General features: G+C 44.4%; 1 protein-coding gene across 2 annotated transcripts in view; it reads left to right on the forward strand.

Moving 5' to 3' along the window:
• Window positions 1-19,959, forward strand: part of Pld1 (phospholipase D1) — a 185,060-nt gene that overhangs the window by 9,589 nt on the left and 155,512 nt on the right. For both annotated transcript variants that reach the window (XM_029475235.1, XM_021157476.2), the window contains exon 2: window positions 4,200-4,349. The gene's annotated coding sequence lies outside the window, so the exon portion shown is untranslated. The remainder of the gene's footprint in view (window positions 1-4,199; window positions 4,350-19,959) is intronic.

Genomic DNA, 19,959 nt, shown 5'->3' on the forward strand with positions numbered 1-19,959 from the left:
TGCTAGGGCTGCTAGGGCTGCTAGGGCTGCTAGGGCTGCTAGGGCTGCTAGGGCTGCTAGGGCTGCTAGGGCTGCTAGGGCTGCTAGGGCTGCTAAGGATGCTAGGGATGCTAGGGATGGTCCTCAGGCCTTCATTTGTGTTAGGCAAGCTCTATACTGGCAATATCAACTTTAGAGGCTTGTGGACAATATACACAGATTTTGGATGGAAGTGTAGACTGTAAAGACCTGGGCCAAAACCAACAGCTCTCTCACTGGACTTAAGAGGGAAACCATGCCTGGCACTGGAAACCCAGCTAACTACCCAGTGCCGATGAAGTCATGGATAGTGGAGGAGAACCCACAAACCACAATTTCACCAAACCAGCATAATCCCTAAGAACCTATCGACTTACCCACAGATAGGCGTAGTCTTCAGACCTCATCAAGACAATTTCTCTTCGCAATAGACAGGGGTCACCACAGAAAACCACAACCAATCAGAACGCAGAGTTGTGGAGCACAATCCCAAAAGATACATCTACAAAACAACTCCTGTACCTAAGACTCAGGGAACACTGTATAAGAGTGGACAGAAAGATTACAAGACCAGGAAATTTTCAGCGAGATTATGTTTCCTAGCAAAGTCAGAAGCTCCACCCATAAACATTTCACCAACATCACTGCCTAAACATGAACTGAACAGCTAAAGACAGGAAAAAGTATGTGTAGGGGGAGCCCACGAGGCCTCAAAGAACTTCAGGTAATTGAAGGAAGCTGAAGTGGGAGGTGTGGCCTTCTTCAGGAGAGAGGACAGCAAATGGTGTACAGTGTCAAGGATCAGACCTGAAAACATACTTACAAGTAACATCACACAGACCCAGCAGGCTATATTTAGGAATATATATATATATATACACACACACACACACACACATTTACATGCAATAGCAATTAATGGGTTTGAAGGGGAGCAAGAAGAAGTATATGGAAGGGTTTTAGGGAGAAATGTTGTAGCTGAAAAAAAGAAAAAGACCCTGACTAGTCTTGTTTCCAACAATCCACAATAAATGCTCTTAGCATCACCTAAGCGTGCCTGTAGCAAGCGATCTCTTCTATGAAATCTGATACATAAGGCAACGCAGTACCAGCTGGGTCTGGTTTGGTTTGGTTTGGTTTGGGGGGAGGAAGGCAGTACTGGAGATGGAGCCTAGGGCTTTATAAATGGGAAGCAAGCTCCACAAGGCAACAAAGTACCTGTGCTGTCTCCTGAATGGGTGAGGTCACCTATCCCAGGCAAGAAGGTAGATACAGGAGGTTGGTAAAACAAACGTTGTATTTTATTATGCTGAGAGTCATCACCCAATGTTCACACTCTAAATCCCTAACTACAGCCCTAAACCTAAATTCCCAAGGCTGCTCACCTGTGCGAAGGTCAGGCCCAGTCTCTAAGTAAGTCTCTGATTCAAAGGTCAGGTTCCTGGGGGAAGACTCCCAGTGCAGGTCAAGGCAGTGTCTCTCCAGATGAGCAGAGCAGAGCAGAGCATTGCCCTTGGTCTCTGCTTATATAGTGTCCCGTGGGCAGCATGGACTGTCTGTGGTTGTACTGGTTGGTTTTGTATGCCAGCTTGACCCAGGCTAGAGTCATCACAGAAGAAGGAACCTCAGTTGAGGAAAACACCTCCATGAGATACAGCTGTGAGGCAGTTTTTCAATTAGTGATTGATGGGGGAGGGCCCAGCCTATTGGGCTGGAGGTCCTGGGTTCTATAAGAAAGCAGGCTGAGCAAGCCCTAAAGAGCAAACCGGAAAGCAGCACTCCTCCTAGGCCTCTGCATCTGCTCCTGCCTCCATGTCCCAGCATGTTTGGGTTCCTCCAAGGATGAAAGTGTAAGACAAATCAACCCCTTACTCCCCAACCTAGCTTTTCGTCCTGGTGTTTCATTGCAGTCACAGCAGTGGCAATCCTAACTGAGACACTGGTTATCTTGAATGAGGGTGTGACTGAGTTCTGGTTATCAGGTGCAGCCTTGGCTATGGTGTTGATCTTGACTAAGTGACTTTCACATGTCTAAAGGCATGCTTTACTATGCTCATTACAGAGCCTCCTTCACTCCTGCTCCCCATCCCACTCCTGCCATCCTTCCCCAGGAGCAGAGGCCAGGGCAGATGCAAGGGTTTGGCCTCTCCCTGTTACAGTCCAGACAAGAAGACCAAGACACAAAGATGGCAAGAAGCCCACTGCCTTTGGTTTTCAATGGTTTTGATAGAACTAATATTATTTATTTACATTTAAGATGACTTTTAAATATGATTTCTTCCTTAGGTCAACAAATCTAAATGAAAACAGAAACTATTCTTATATTTTGTGCCAGAATAGAATCCATATGATCATTTCATAAAGTAACTTGGCAATATAGCACAGGCAAGGGTTTTGATTCAGGGAATATAAATGGAAATAATTCAAAGAAAGTAAAAATGTATAGGAGAACATGCTTATTATAGTATCCTACAATAATGATTTCTTATGGTCTCATAGGGGCCTTGAATTCACTGCAGCTGAGAGTAACTGTAAACTCCTGAGTCTCTCGCATACTCCTCCCAAGAGCCAAGACTACAGACATGTGTCACCACATCCAATTTATAGTGAGAGTTTTGTAACTGATAGAATTGGTTCATCCTGAGAGCTGGCTTTTACATTCTTAGGTGTTTGGTGAGCTAATTGTGAAAGTGTGCCATTATCTAAAAGAAAAATCCAGATTTTTGATTTTTCTGATTAACAGATGGCTCAGAGGTTAAGAACACTGGCTTCTCTTTTAGCCACCAGTGCCACAGCTCTCAACTACTTATAACTCCAGTTCAAAAGTACCCAGAACTCTCTTCTGGCCTCCGTGGGCACTGCATGCACATGGTGCATGGAGATACATGCAGGCAAACACCACACACATTTAAAAAAAAAACAAAGTTTCTGAGATTTAAATTTTCTAAATTAATTTGGACAACAAGGGCTGATATTTTTTTAAAACCCCTCTTTTATTGGTTATTACATTTATTGCTCTCTATTCATTTGAAATTACATATGTTGTTTTTGTGTGGTAGAAATGCTACATATATACTACATATGTCTTTGCAAGCTGCATGTTCTGTAGTGATTTCATATGGGTACCTTGAGAATAGCTATGGTGGAAATATGTATAGCATGGAAACTGGCAAGCACTACAACTAGGCCTCCTTTCTTCCCCTCCAGCTTACCCCTCTATTCTGTCATTTCTATTTTTTTGTAGAGATAGGATGCTTCTAACCTGTCCCCTCTCTGAGAGGAGCTCTTCTCCAACACAGCATTTCTAAGTCTTGGTAAAGAAGTCATTGAGATTCCTCAAAGTTCTATTGTGTACCTATGAAATGAGATTCTTGGGGGTGGAGTGGGTGTGGTGGGTGAGACTCTTACTTTGTAAGTTTTCAGCTAACTTGGCTGCTGGGCCCTGGTCACCTTGCTTGATAACCTTGGGTTTTAATGCTTAGACATAAATCCTGGTCATGAGAAACTAACAAGAAGCTATTGTTTTATGTATTGCCTCATTACTAATGCCAGGCCTTGCCCCTCACACGTTCTTCTTTGGAGCATACCTGCCTCCCTAAGGTTCCAGTTCTGTGCCATAAATAAGTGAGGATTAGCTGGGGAGGCAGGAGTGCAGGGTTTACAGTCCCTTCTGCCTGTGCTGGACAGAAGCTGATTTTGACTTTGTAGCAATGCAGCTATGTATCCTATCTAGGATGGCACATTACAACCTGCGATGTAGTATAACCTTCTGCCATTCCACTGGGATGGCCAGGAGTGTTTGTCAGCTTGTACCTTGTGCTGACTGGGGCATCTCTCCCCCAGTTGTCTTCATGGCTTGCCTTTTCATCTTCTAAGTCAATGACAAAATGGTGAAATGTTGTGTCCCTGGACACTGAAAGCTGCCTCCTGTCTTATCCACATTAATCTGTCCATGGCCTCCCCTGATTTTAGCCTTTTGCTTTGGGACATTTCAATGCCAGCCATTTCTACACAAGAACTTGGGCTCCATGAGAGCAGGTGTGTGCCTGCTGCTTAGTAGGTGTTCATTTGGTACTTGTTAGATGAACCTGCCTGCATGTTATTAAATGTGTCCAATGTCGGTCTTAACCCTGGCTTTCCAAGCCACTCATCTGTTTCTCTCATCTTCTCTACCTTCTTAGATGCTCAGTGCTGAGATACCGCTGCAATTTAGAACAAGTACTACTGTCAATAAACAAGAAAGGAAACCTGGAACTTTCTCTGTGAATGTCACTTTTCATTGACTGAAGGCTCATAAGGATTTGATTCAGTCGCATCTATTTGTCCCGTGGGTGAGTCATCTGTGATGGAATGGTTTGAGCAAATGAAAGCAGTGTGAAGTAAATGTGACAGATTAGGAAACCTTTTCTTTTTTTGTATTCTAGCAGTTGTTATTGTTGTTGTTGCTGCTGCTGCGATGCTTCGGACTAGGAGGGCATCTCTCACTTTATGAACTATCAGGAGCCTAGAAATATGTGTTGGGGTGTGTGTCCTGACTCACCCTCAATGAAAGAAATAAGATAGGGTTGTCTAATAACGAGGCCATTTCTGCAGATCTATTGCTAGCAAGGTTAATAGGTTACAGTGAAAGCCTTTATCCTGTATTCATGGCGGTCCCTGCTCATGCTGGCATTGGGGACTCTGCCAAGCACAGTGTTTGGTGCCAAGATTAGATGCTACCAAGTCTAAGACAGTCTAGAACTTGCATGTATGTCTTGTGTTGGGCTACATGTGGCTGAGAATGGCTATGCATTCAGTCCAACACAAATAATGTGAAATTACTGGAAACAGGAATGGTTTTTCTAACTGGTTGGGGCAGTTCTCAGTAGGGGAGTTTGTAGCTGTTGACACTGTGACAGTGCTGTGACAGCGGAAGGCTGGACACACCTGCATGCATCCATTGGAAGAAGGACTGACTGACTGTGTAGATCCTCTGAAGTGGGCTGCCATTTTGTTTGACCTGATAGTGATTTTGTTGCTTTCAAACAATATTATTGTGTCAATATTTATTTTTCCCTAAAACTGATGTGTTGACATCCCCATCCTCAGGGCTATGGTGGCATGAACTAGTGGTATCTTTGGGAGGTGATGGCTCTCCTCGTGAGTGGGATTATCGCCTATTCCAGGTTACAGGAAAGTGAGACCTCATGCACACAATAATACTATGTAAATTATTTTTAAATACAATTTATATACATTAAAATTGTGTTTGCTTTAGATTTACAGACAAGTTATAGAGGTGGAATGTCCCTCCAAAAGAACACCAGGAGGTGTGAACCTTTTGGCTTTTCTGGATACATGGTTGAAGAATTGTATTGGCCACACATTGCATAGCCCCTCTGTTACTAAAGCTGTACTTTGGTACATAGTGCATGTTGCAGAAAATATTAAAAAAGGAACCTTCAGCCGGGCATGGTGGGACACGCCTTTAATCCCAGCACTTGGGAGGCAGAGGCAGGTGGATTTTTGAGTTCAAGGCCAGCCTGGTCTACAAAGTGAGTTCCAGGACAGCCAGGGCTATACAGAGAAACCCTGTCTCAAAAAACAAACAAACAACAATAAAAAAGGAACCTTCACGCATTATGCCCTGCTACTCTCTGACCCAGAGGGTTGGCCAGCCACACATTGGTGGGAAATGGCCAACTTGTTTTATCTCATGGAGACTCTGACTCAGTGCTCCAAAATCTCTCCACCAAGCTCACTAAGTTCCTACAGGCAGTTACTACCACGCCAACCCTCTGCTTCAAATTCCCGATGGCCTTTGTGGTGCACCTCAGGCAAACCCAAGCTTTGCGCCATACCTTTCTCTCTTGAACCAGGTCAAGCCTCTGTGTGAAGGAAAATAATATACACACTTAGTTCAGAAACGATAGTAACTCAATCACTGGGCTCAGCAACTAAAATCCTAATCTTGTAAACTTTATTAAATCTAAAACCTCTGGTGGCAAATCCTAACGGGTCCACCTTTGAAACCAGGAGACACTCATAGCTACATCTTGTCCTCATGCTATCTCCATCCAAAAGGACCTAACTCTCTCCTGCTTCCTCTCTTCTCCATCCAACCCCAAAGTTCCTCTTACTCGCCCAGTGATTGGCTTCTTTATTCATTGGGGTATTAGAAGTCACCTGAGAACAGTGACTCACTCCTTGTCTATAGCCCCTCCCAGGAGAGAGGAATTAGCATCAAAATACAAACAGCACCAGGCCCATCCACAACAGGTACATTTGTATCTTATTAGTAACTAAAGCTTTATTCACCGTTCATTATTTGCTCCTAATTGGATTTTCCAATGCTTGTATCTTATGTACGACGCCACCTCACAATTTGCGATGTAGTATAACTATAACCTTCTTTTGTGCCTGGGGCTCTCTTGTCTCAGACTTCCTTGGTCCTGATGACCTTGGCAGTTTTGAAGAGTCTTAGACGAGGTGTCTGGCTGAATGTCCATCATTTGGGTTTCTTGATGATTTCTTATGAACAGACTGGGATTACAGGTTTGGGGAAGGAAACCACAGAGGTGAAATGCCATTCCTTTGACTTCATAACAAGAGGCACATGGTCAGACTGACTTATGAGTGCTATTGCCTTGATTGCCTGCCTGAAGAAGGGTCTGTAGCTATTTCTATTGCGGAGCTCTTGTTTTCATGTCAAGTCTACACAGCTTGTGAGAGCAGTCCTATTTGGGGCAAGGAGTTATTAGAGGCTTCTTAGGTGAGTAGCTACTGGAGTTTAGAATTTTTGTGCATAAGAGATTTGTCTCTTGAAGTCACTTATTTATTTATTCAATTATTTAAAGGATATGAACTAATGTCATTTATCTTATGCTCTGGGATACTATCTAGGATTATCTTACTTAGTTATCTCATACTGTTAAACCATTTTATTTGAATTCTTGTGTGTGTGTGTGTGTGTGTGTGTGTGTGTGTGTTGGGGTGAAATTCAGGGAGGCAAGATTTCTACCACTAAGCAATATCACTTACTCCTGTTAAAATATTCTTTCTTTCCTTCTTCCTTTCTTCCTTCCTTCCTTTCTTTCTTTCTTTCTTTCTTTCTTTCTTTCTTTCTTTCTTTCTTTCAAAAAAAGATTTATTTTATTTATTTCATTTATATGCTATCTTCAGACACATCAGAAGGGGACATCAGATCTCATTACAGATGGTTATGAGCCACGGTTGTTGGGAATTGAACTCAGGACCTCTGGAAGAGCAGTCAATGTTTTTAACTGCTGAGTCATCTCTCCAGCTCCCAAGTTATTTCCTAATATCATTGATGACTTCTTCCTAGGCCCAAGGACTCAGGGAGTGTCTGAGTCTTCTGTAAACAAGATGGCCATGTGTTTGGTGAGTAGGAATACTTTAGCTGTGATTACTTTTGTTATTTCCAGTATCATTAATTATTATGGTCTTATGAGACTCTGGATGACCTTGAACTTGTTATGTCATGAGTAATGACCTTGAACTTCTGATCTTCCCGCTTTACGCCCCACAGTGCTAGCACTACATGGGTATTCTCTTCATACCTGGCTTGTGTGGATCGGAGATTGAACTCAAAGCTTTGTGTACTCTTGGCAAGCACTCTACCAACTGAACTTCATCCCATCTTCTAGAAGTAATGAATGTTATCTTATTTCTTTGTCATAGCACATAAACTAAATTGGTCCAGGAGGAGGTCAAAAGTTGTATTTAAATGCCTGGGCTTCATCTGGTCTATGGTCCCTGTGGCTACAGCCCTCAGAGTGGATAGGGAGCAAGATGGCATCAAAGCTCCAGTAAGGTCTGTAGCTGACCCAGCTCTTCAGGCCCTGACCTGGCTCTTGAGCTCCTCAGACACCCTGGATCTTCTTCCTCTCAGAGGATAGGCCTGGAGTTGTTCCCCAGATAGATGCTGATGGTAAAATGTCAGCCCATTGCCTAATGGCACAGGTCTGGGTGGAGATGTTTACTTGACTTTGATACCTGGGCACTGGATCCTTATTTATCTCCATATCATCTTCTACAGCATTTGGATCTGTTTACTTTGTTTCTGTCCAGCTCCATTTCCTAGCATTCTGATGATGTGAGGGGCCAGTGTTGCTTGTGTTATCTGGATTTCATGGCCCGAGAGTGTCTTCCTTAGTTTTAAAGTCTCTTTCAGGAATCAATGATGTTTATATTTATCTGTTGTCTGACAAATGAGTCATGGAAAATGACGGCCTTCTGACACATTTGAGGAAGGATGGCAATTAAGAAGCAATAAGTTTCTCAAATAGTCTAACAATGGAAGGAAGACGAATAAATTTAGCCGGCTTCAGTACACTTTACATAAGGGACCCAGAATAAACGAGAAGTTTAAAAACCTTATTCACGGTGATGCATGGTAACCCCTTTCCCAGTAGTAAGACACTGGCATGCACTGTTGCCTTTCCTGTTGGTGGGACAGAATGTCTGACAAAGGAACTTAAGGAAGGAGGAGTTTAGTTTAGTTTGAGGGTACCATTTAGTTTGAGGCTGTCATTTGGGGGGGGGGGTCACTGTGGCAGCTGGGTTTATTGTGTCCACAGCCAGGAGGCACAGCATGAGAGACATTAGGGCTCATCTTACTTTCTCCTTTTTTCATGTAGTTTGGGACTCCAGCCAATGGACAGGAGCCACCCATATTGGGGGTGGGGGTGGGGCTTTCCTAGGGATTAACAAAATCCAAGCATGCCTAGAGGTGTTTGTCCTGCCTGATTTTAGAGATCCTGTCAAATTGATCATCAATATTAACCCTCACTTTGGTCAAAAAAATACACATTCAAGTGAAAGATATAGGATCATGGAGATGACGCATCAGGCAAAGGCACCTGCCACCAAGTCTGGTCACCTCACGTTGGTCCCTAGGCCCCGCATGGTGGAAGAATAAAACTGTGGAAGAATAAAACTGACTTCTGAAAACTGTATGTTGACCTCCACATACATGCCATGGTTCCCACATAGGAGCTAGCTAGATAATTAAATGCAACTTAAAAACATTTTAAAAAGATATCCATATTGTATGTACTTAATTTTAAGAAATTATGTGAATTGGTGTTTTGCCTGCATGTACATCTGTGTACCGTGTGCCTGTATACCAAGCCTGGTGCCTGTGGAGGTCAGAACAGGGTATTGGATCCCTTGGAAATGTAATTACAGACAGTTGTGAGCCTCTGTATGGGTAATGGGACTTGAACTGGCATCTTTTGGAGAGAGCAGCAAGTGCTCTTAACTGTAGAGTCACCTTACTAGCCTTGGTAGCCTGGTTCAGTTAAGGTAGTCAATTCCTGTGACAGCAGCACTCCGGAGGAAGAGGCTGGGGTATTTCAAGTTCAAGGCCAACCTCAATTACTACTTTGAAGCATAATATCCTATCTCAAGAAATCAGGTATAGGGCCAGTAGATGACTTTGTGGGTAACGGTGCTTGCTTTTTACAAGCTTGATGACTTGAGTTCAATCCTTGGATCTGACGGTAGTAGGAGGTAAACAGCTCTCAGGGATAGGCGGTGGGGGTTGTGCGTTGATCCTCCCCCAAACCACCACCATGGTATTATTCTCTCTCTCTTCCCACTCCATCCCCTGCTTATATACAACAACAACAACAATTACACAACAACAACAATTACAATAATAATATATAAAAACAAAAAGACAACCTGAGTTTATCTCTAAAATTCTTCTAGGAACACTATTTACTTTTTTAAAAAAATTATATTTATTTATTTATTCTTTTTGTTTGTTTGTTTGTTGTTTGTTGTTGTTTTCGAGACAGGGTTTCTCTGTATAGCTCTGGCTGTCCTGGAACTCACTTTGTAGACCAGGCTGGCCTTGAACTCAGAAATCCATCTGCCTCTGCCTCCCAAGTGCTGGGATTAAAGGCGTGCGCCACCACGCCCGGCTAAAAAAATTTTTTTATAGTGAATGCTTTGAGAAGTCTGAAGATCAAGAATAATCAGTGGCTGATTATTCTTCAATTCTTGCAGTGTCTCCATTCAGACAAGAAGGGCATCTCTCATAAGGCTACTGGCCAAATCAGGTAGTTCATTCTTTGGAAGTCACTAGTGGACAATGACCATCTTTAGTAATTGTACAATCTGTCACTCTCTAGTTCAGTCTATTCATATATTCAGTTCATCCAAAATCAGTTTTAGAAATTACAGCCTGGTATGGTGGTGTACAGTTTTTGTTTTTGCACTCAGGAGGCAGATGCTGGCAGAGCTCTTAGAGTTTCAGTTCAGCCTTGTCTACGTATGGAGTTCCAGGACAGTCAGAGATACATAGTGAGACCCTGTCTAAAACAACCAATCAAACAAACAAAACTGTGGGCAAGATAATGCTGGTTTGTAGCTGGGATAATTGGATTTCTAGCTTTAGGTTTGCAGCTAAATTAGTATGACCCCAGCTAATCTGGAAATTCAGCTAGTGCTGTTGTGATTCACCCTTGCCTCTGGGATGAATTACCCATGGTTCTAGAGTATCTGGGCAGAGAACCTGCATTTCTGGGGACTACAATGTGAGAGTCACTGATAAGATGGCTAAGTTGATATAACACTAACCATGATCCAAAGAGTAAATGCTCTGAGTTAAGTTCTGAAGACCTGCAGGGGAGCAGGGTATGGGGAAGTGGGCTCAAAGATAAGCAGATATTGCATAGATAGCAGCTTTGACGGAAGAGAGCTGTCAAGTAGGCCTCAAAGGCAAGCATTTTTAGGGGATGACAGCTCTTTCAGAAAGGAGGGTGAGGAATACCCATGGAAGGGGGAGAGTATACAAAATTGGGGTGCAGGTTTGCTTCTATTGATGGAGCCACTAGGCAGATGAAGTTGAGAATGGAGGAACAGGGATTTAAAAAAATCAAGTGTGTGTGTGTGTGTGTGTGTGTGTGTGTATACATGTGCACATCTCATGTGTTCAGGTACCTACAGAGGCCAGAAGAAGATATCAGATCACCTGGAGCTGTAGTTACAGGTTATTGTGAGTTGCTGGACTGAATTCCAGTCCTCTGGAAGAACAGCAGATGCTCTGAACTGCTCAGCTGTCACTCCAGTCCTGACAGCTGGAATTTTATGCTAAGGTGTTCTGGGTTTTGGAGTCTGTGAGCAAGCATAGGCATAGCTGTGCTTATGACCAGCTCCAGCATCATACCCGTTGGCTTGGCAAGAAAGAGATTTCAGAAGAGCCATGTAGTCTGTCCCTAGCACTGTGTAAAACAGGTGCAGTGGCACACTCCTGAAACCCTAGCATTTGGGAAGTAGTCGCAAGAGAATCAGATGTTAAAGGTACCAGCTTGGGCTATATGGTAAGTTCAAGGCCAACCTGGGCTACATGAGACACTGCCTCAAAAAAACAAAACAAACAACCCCCCCACACCAAACCTCCCAAACTCCATCAAAGTAACTTTCCTTTATGTGTGCCTTCAAATCTTCTTAAATTTCCCCTTGATCCTCACCCTTGCTAGTAGCCAGTTCTATGAAAAGTCCTAGTAGTCACATACAGTGCTTCTGATGTATCACTGAGGGACTCCCCTCCATAGAAATGGGGCCACCTTTAATCAATGGGACAACATAGCTGCTCCCTTTCCTTCTCTAGGGGAGCTGTTCTAGAGAGCTTCCCAGAGGTCTCCAGGGTTCCAGCAGCTGCCTCCAGCCTCAGCCATCTTCCTTCTGTGGACTGGGCCTCCATCCTTGATCATTCCCCTTGGTCCTTCACTCTGTTTCTTGGTAGTATTCTTTATAAGGCACCTGTCATAACTCTCTGACACAGGTGGGGACAAGGCCATTATAAGAGCAGAAGCTGCCTTCTGAATAAAGCTTCTACCTGCCCCCGCCTTACTTATTATATTATACCTGCTATCAATGACAGTTTGCAAATGCTAGCCCTTCAGCTTGGGAGTCTTTTAATATTCTATTATTGCTATTATTATCAATTCATTTTTATTTTATATGTACAAGTGTTTAGTGCATGTATATATGTGTACCACTTGCCCACAAAGGACAGAAGAAGGCGTTGGATCTCCTAGAACTGGATTTACAGGCAGTTGTGAGCTGGCTGACACTGGGAACCAGACTCTAAGAGCAGGACATACTGTAACCATTAAGCTGTCTCTCCAGCCCTGCTTTCAAGAATTCCAGTTCTTTAGAGTGTTTGGGAAATTATAGGATTCTGTCATTTTCTACAACCTCTGTATTACAAAAGAGGAAGTTGCAGTTCAAAGTGGAAAGGCCTGGCCCAAGGTTTTCAACACTGACTTAAGGCAGAGCTGAGTGCCCTTTCTATGAGCGTCTGCTTCTGGCTCCGGTGATGTGTCGACAAATCTCTCCACTCTGGTCTTGAGACTCTATGGAACTAAATGATTCTTCCTTGTACCTCCAAGATGAGCAGCAGCCATTTCCACTGTGGCTCCTTGTTGCCAGAGATGCTTTGTTGCTCTCTGAAGACGAGGTAAGACCTCACTTTTACTCAACAATTGAATCTGATTCTCCAAACATTGCTGACACTACACATTGTTTGTTGATTTTGTTTTGAGGCTGGCTCTCACTCTCTATGGAGTCCTAGATCTCCCTATGTAGACCAGGCTAGTCTCAAAATTCACAGAGATCATCCCATCCTGTCTTTGCTTCCTGAGTGCTGGAAATAAAGGCATGTGCTGCCACACCCAGCTTTTTTTTTTTTTTTTTTTTTTTTTTTGAGACCAGGGTTTCTCTGTGCAACTCTGTCTACTTTGGAACTCACTGTAGACCAGTCTGGCCTTGAACTCAGAGATCCTTCAGCCTTTACCTTTTGAGTGCTCACTGACAAGATTTCATAAGTATTTTTGACTAGTGCAGTGGAGAACAAATTGAGAAAGAGCTGTTTCTTATTCAGAAAGAGTTTGTAGGTACTGGGGCTTTAATTCAGTGGTAGAGCTGGGTTCAAACTCAGGACTACCACTGCCACCAAAATCATATCTCAGTGGAAAGAGCAAATAGTCTATGCATGTATATACCATACATTATATGATTGGGATGTGAGAGCAGAAAGAGATTATGAAATAGTCACCCTAATTATGTGGAAAATAGCCTGGCCCACTTGCTAAACAGTGCTCACATTTGCAGTGTGCAGAATGAGAAGAACAAATGAACATATGAAGGAAACGACCCCCTGATTCCTACAGCTTCCATTTCAATACCATGGCGAAGTTCTTTCAGCCAGATCCAACAGAGTGGAGCTGTCTCATACTCAGAAGGCCCACAGGGACCCAGCTCCCCTTAGCTAATGACACTTCAGGTATCTCCAGCCAGGCATTCTGGCTGGAATGGGCCCATGGGCTTGGGAGACACAGGCAGGAGCTCAAGGTCACCTCCGTTTGGGTTTTACTGAACTCCTGTATCCATAGTCAGTGTGATGTTAACAATTGGTCCTGATTCCTTCTTAGCATAAGGATGAAACAAATGTGAAGGCAGGCACAGCTCTGAACCCACTTCTCCATTAAGCATCCTGGTTTTGAATCAGATAGTTTGCTAGAAGGATACCCCTCTTGGTTGTTCATTCACAGTGTGACAATGGCGAGTACCACATATCCATCCAGTCAACATTTCTACCCATCACTTTGTCAGGACTTACAGCAAAAATCAGCTGTGATGTACAGTGTTTTCCCATGTGGATAAGTTCAGCTGATGGGACCGTGAGGAGACGCAGCAGCACAGCACATAGCATCTCCACACTGACAAGCAGATGAAAGTGCCCTGGTGAGCAGAGGACTTGAGGTGTAAAATCATAAATCCCAGACAATTTTTGATTATTCTATTGCTTAATGTAAGTTACTTGAACTTGATCTTCCTGCCTCTAGCCTCTAGGATTTCAGGCAAATGCCTCTATATTCCTCTTGAACTTTAATTTGTCATTGAGATAGGTCTCATTGCATAGCCCGCTCTGATCTCAAGTTTGTTATGCTCCTGCCTTAGCTTCCCAAGTAGCTGTGACTTGCACCAGAATGTTGCCCACATGGAGCCTTTAATAACCCTCTCCTCTGTGTATCCTTGGTGATGCCTTGGTTCTGTCCATCTTAGACGGTTTTAGAGCACCACCCCATTCACAGTCTTTTGCTTTGTTCTGTGGTTGGTGACCAGCATGACCTGTAGCTGGTCAGATGTCAGCACTTGTGGTCTCAGGTGTGAGCCTATAGGTGAGCAGACTCTAGAATGATGCTGGCGTTCTGTATGCACTCTGCAGCACGTTCTTCGTTCCCTATGTTGACAGAAGCCTGGAGGTGTTGGGTTTGTTTGTCTGTGACTCACACCAGCCTGGGGAGAGGCAGCCATTCCTAATTCTTCCTCTGTCCTTTTGCTGCTGTGGCTGCTGTAGTCTGTACTTAGAAGCACAAAGCCTCTCATCCTCCTATAGATTTGTGGAGGCTCTGGGTTTGAGTCTCCTCTCCGTGGGCAGACTGCTGACCAGAGTCCCAGATCCATTCTTGCTCCTATAAGTTTGTTTGGGTTGTCCGAACATTACTATACTTCATAGATGAAATAGAGAAGAGGAGCTAAAAATGAGGGGCATAGCCCCTGGTTGCATGGTGGGGCCAGCAGCTAAAATCAGAACACAACTCAGGCTGAGGCATAGGCCGAATAGAGAGGACTACTTTGAGATTCAAGACAGTATTTGACTTGAACTTGATGGAATAGATGCCTGTGGGAATTCAGAGGGTCCGAGTATCTAGGAGAGAGAACAGAGGCATGATGGGGTTTGGAAGAGGGAAGCTTTGTGTAAGTTTACAAATGTCTCCTAGACTCCCCTTGCTGTGGGAATGACAAGAGACCTAAAGGAGATAGAAGAACCCTAAGCAACATCAGAGTTTACGGGAGGGTGTTGGCAAAGAAGCCCAGAACTCACCAGCCTGGACCCCCGCTGAGGGGAGCTGTGAAAGGAAGGAAGCAACACAAACAAAGAGCCTGGGCCCAGCATTGTGACCCAGGCTGGGAACAGGCAGAGCCATTGTGCTCCAGAGCAGTTTCCCAAGTTCATCTATTCAGAGCTGGGATCACAATCTATGAACCCCTCCCTCTTGCCTCTGAAGAGGGATCAGATTCACTGCGATATGGGGAACGGCCTGTGGACAAGAAGACATTTGACACCTCTGTACCTTGTCAATACTTTGATCCGGCCTTTTGTAGTCAGCCCCAGGAACAGATGTGTCAATGTGAACTGCAGGCCTGAGACGTGTCCCTGCTCTCCTGTGTGATGTCTCTTCAGGTCTCCTCCGTATGAGTCATGCATGCGTTTCCCCCTCAGTCACTGCCTGATGCTTTCCCTCTCGCCTGTGTCCTGCCTGATGCTCAGGCAGGTTCACAGTAATTTAGTGAGATGCTAGATCTCATGCTGGCCCAGAATGTGTGTCCATCACTCTTGGTGGTTATGTTACCAGGGATCTAAAGAGATTGCTGAGCCGACTGATAGGTTTCTCCATGGCTACATGGTTGGGTTGGCACTCAGCAAGAAGCACGCCGGAGAGACATGAGACTCGGACGACAAAGGTGTATGCCACCGAACCTGATGACTTGAGTTTAGTTCTTGGAACCTACGTGGTAGAAGGGGAGAACTGACTCTCATGAGTTGTTTTCTGGTCTCCATGGTAATTCTATCACACACACAGACACACAGACACACACACACACACACGCACACATAGAATAACTAAATGCATTTAATAGCATGCCTCGGACATATGGGAAATTGCTGGTCTAGGAAATAAGATGACCATTAATGTAACATGAAAAAGGCAGAACCTTATCTGGAGATAGAGCAGAGTACATTTTCTACAGCACAGATCTGTTCAATGAGTGAGTTTGGATATAACCACAGGCTTGCGTATGAAATTCCATTCCATGGGAATTAAAGTTTGTGGCTTTTTAAAGGCATTTATTGCAGACGGTAAAAACTTTTCTCATATTCTCTTGCCAAAGCCTAGAAGCATGGAAAACTAAAGATGGGCTTTTGCTGGGGCTCTGTGTCTACTCTTATACCCTTAAACATTTAGCATGTCCTCTGTGCATAGCAGTGAAGGTTAACATTGCTGTTCCTGATAAGACAGCAACTTAAATGGGGAAGGCTGCTACTAAGAAGAGGGGAAAGTGAGAGAAAGGCACTCAGAAGCTGTGCTTTGCGGAGGATCACAGATCCCAAGGCAGCGCTTTGCAAAAGTGGGTTAGATGCATGTCCATGAGAGTTGACGTGCTGAGTACCAAAGTGACCTCTGCCTCTCTGCAGCTCTCCAATGTGACATCTCCAAGACGTGGTCTCTGTCAGAGAAAATGCATGGCATGTCCTATTCACATTGTGTGCAAAGAATGAAGGAAAGGGGAGAGAAGGTTTTGTCTCCCTGAGAAGGACCGGCCTCGTTATTCAAACCCTCTCAGGCACAACTCAGTAGCTGGAGCCTCGTCACCTCAGCCACCGCACCTAGCCACACTCTGAATCTCTTAGCTCTAATGAACCTTGTTTTCAAAAGTTGGCCATTATAGCTACATCCTCAGGAAAATGCCTTCTAAAAGGGAACCTTTGATGACTCTCTGAATGAATCCACATCGTGAAATCCTTCCTCTGTATCCTCTTACCAGTAAAATCCTTGCCTCAGAAACTAGTCAAGTTTGCCAGATATGTGGAGTTAGTAAATTACACGGATTTAGGAGCTTACTTCAGGGCTATGGCTCATTCATCAGAAACAGGTAGTACAAACAGAACCACCATGAGCAGGGGCAGGGGCAGGGGCAGGGGCAGGGGCAGGGGCAGGGGCAGGGGCAGGGGCAGGGGCAGGGGCAGGGGCAGGGGCAGGGGCAGGGGCAGGGGCAGGGGCAGAGGTATGGAGTTTCTGAAGTGTGGAGTTCCTAAGCACTTTCAATGGATAACTGCAATCCTGTCCAGGGGAAGCATCCTGTTGACCAATCACCCTCAACGGAATCTACAAATCCTGTCTCAGCATCAAAGTTGGTAGCTAGCAAGGGCACACACAGTGCATGTGTGTGTGTACATGTGTGCATGCACAGGCCATAAAATGGTTGCTGCTTCCTTCTGTGCTTCAGCACTGATGAGATAGTGTCACAACAGCTGACCCCAACTAGAGACACACATAAGAAAGGGCACTTTGGGACTGTGGTTCATCTCAGTGAAGTCAACATGTCACATGTTAGTGTTTAATTGCCAAGTAGTCACAGATACAGGGTGGAATCAAGTCAGTCAGTATTTCCTCATTTCTGGTACCCGACAAAAGGATGCTGCTGTAATTATAAACTCAGATGGCAATCCTGAGCTAGGGTGCAGGTTCTTATTTTCGCTATTTGGTCTTATTTTCCATGTATCATAAATAGTTAAGACTTCATATTTTTTACATTGTGTGAAGGATTTTGAGATTGATTTGCCATTGTGAACATACCCAAATGCAGCAGCATTTAACACTGTCGTGATAACCAATGGAAATACGTCTATGTTTTTAACGGCTCAAATGCTTTTCCTTATCTGTGCCTATTTTGGGTTGTTTGTTTTTTTCCGAGACAGGGTTTCTCTCTACCACCCTGGCTGTCCTGGAACTCACTCTGTAGATCAGGCTGGCCATGAACTCAGAAATCTGCCTGCCTCTGCCTCCCAAGTGCTGGGATTAAAGGAGTGTGCCACCACTGCCTGGCTGCCTATTTTGATCTTCTGTATACACATGCTAACAGATCTTTTCCTTCTTCATTGCATGTATGTATGTGTGTGTGTGTGGCGTGTGTGTGTGTGCATGTGTGTGTGGTGTGTGTGTGTGTGTGTGCATGTGTGTGTGTGCACACACACGCGCGTGTGTATGTGTGCACGCACACTTGCAAATGCCACCGTGCTTATGTGAAGGTGAGAGGACAGTTTTTTAGATTCAGCTCTTTCCTTCTACTACAAGGGTCCCAGAGATAGATCTCAGGTCACCAGGCTTGTTAGCAAATGCCTTACCCACTGAGCCATCTCACCAGCCACTCTGTGACTTGATCATGATAAAGCTATATATTTACAATGGGAAAGCCCACTTCGATGCACTTCACTAAATACAATTAAAGACTAACATGATAAGTAATTAAAACACTGTATGTGACAAATGTCACCAGGCATTTTCTATCAGCAAACTATTTTAAACAGTCAGTTTTGTGTTGTTTTTTCCGTACAAAGTTGAAAGCAAAGGAATCCTCCACAGCGGTCTTCAATGTTATCATTTAAAATAACCCCATGCCACGTAGGTAATGGAACCTGGCACTGAGTCAACATCTGGGAGCTTTAGGGCCCAGTTGGTTTTGTTTGTTTGTTTGTTTGTTTGTTTTTTGTTTTGCTTATAAAAAGTGAGAGTCCTGTTCTATCAGATTGAAGTTCCTTTTGTTTTGTCTCTGAGCCAGGGTCTCTCTATATAGCCCTGGCTGTTCTAGAACTCACTAGGTAAAACAAGCTGGCCATGAACTCACAGAGATCCACCTGCCACTGCTTCCCAAAATCTGGGATTAACAGTGTGTGCCACAGTGCCCAGCCCTGTAACCTTGCTTTTTACACTGCATATTTATTTATTTAGTTAGTTAGTTATTTTGTGATGCACATGCGTGCCACAGCATACATGGAGTGGTAGACAGCCAGCAGGAGGCCACTCTCTACTCTTCTTCCATGTGGTCTGCAGTGATGCACATGTGCCACAATACCCTGAGGGTGGAGAAAACAATTTGCAGGGTCTGTAAAATCTTCTCTAACACATGGGTCTGCAGGATGGAACTCAGCTCCCCAGGCGTGGCACTGGGCTTCAGGTGCCTGTACCTGCTGAGCCATCTCACCCCCAGATTTAAATTCTGGAAAACAGAAATAAATAACTAGTTACCATGTTTGTTTCAAACAGAGATGTTCCTTTCTTGTGAGATTTTCCTGCCACAGTGGCATCAATTCTTCCTTTCCATGCCATTCTCAGAGGGGGGATTCCTTTATCTCTGCAGCAAATAGCTCTTGTCCTGTGCTTAGTGCAAGCTTAGTGACAGACACTCTTGGTCCAAGTCAGACTTTCTCAGAAACTTTGTGGTCCAGTGGTGGAGAGGCTGAAAGGAGGTCCTCTGGTATTTGTGAGAATTGGTTTGTTTTGTTTTATTTTGTATTGTTTGAGATAAGGTCTCACTTGTAGCTCTGGCTGTTGCACAACACTCTATGTAGACCATGTTGGCTTCAAACTCACAGAGATTCACCTGCCTCAAACTCCTGAGTGCTGGGGTTAAAGGCATGCAGGGTTTCAAGTGGCTTGAGCTGGCCTTGAATGCCTGATCCTTCCACCTCCACCCCTAAGTGCTGGGGTTATAGGTACTGACCCATACTACATCATTACAGTATCTTGCATGTCCTTTCCAGGTCTAGCACTGGAGTTACAGTACAGATATATCTTCAAGCCCATTTTAATGTAGGTGCTAGAAATCCAAACTTAGGTTCTCTTGCTTGCAAAGCCAGCGCATCACCCACTGACCCATTTTCCCAGCCTGTCAATGACGGATAGCATCTTGGCTATTTTTAGGGGATATGAACCCACCAAGCTCAGCCGTGCCATGGGGGCAGGATGCCATATCTATGATCTGCAGGAGGAAAGTGGGAAGAAGCCATAACAAAGATTTTGAGAATGTTTTGGGGATGGTTTTATAGCAGACATCCCATACCGTTGCTAAGCTCTTCCAGGAGGTGGATGTGGTCTCTGAGGAGAGCCAGGAATGCTGCAGTAAGCAGTGACATACAGCTGCAGGAGGCCCACTGTCCCGTGCTCACACCCACACTCGCTTTAGATTCCACATCAGCAGTGATCATCAGGGATGCCTTCCCAACCCTGCATCTGAAGCAGATCCCTGCACTGTTCTGTGTATGGTTGCTGCTGTTGCATGCAGGCACTGCTGCAGCTCTGG

The sequence above is a fragment of the Mus caroli genome, chromosome 3 (assembly GCF_900094665.2).
Source record: "Mus caroli chromosome 3, CAROLI_EIJ_v1.1, whole genome shotgun sequence".
Taxonomy (NCBI): domain Eukaryota; kingdom Metazoa; phylum Chordata; class Mammalia; order Rodentia; family Muridae; genus Mus; species Mus caroli.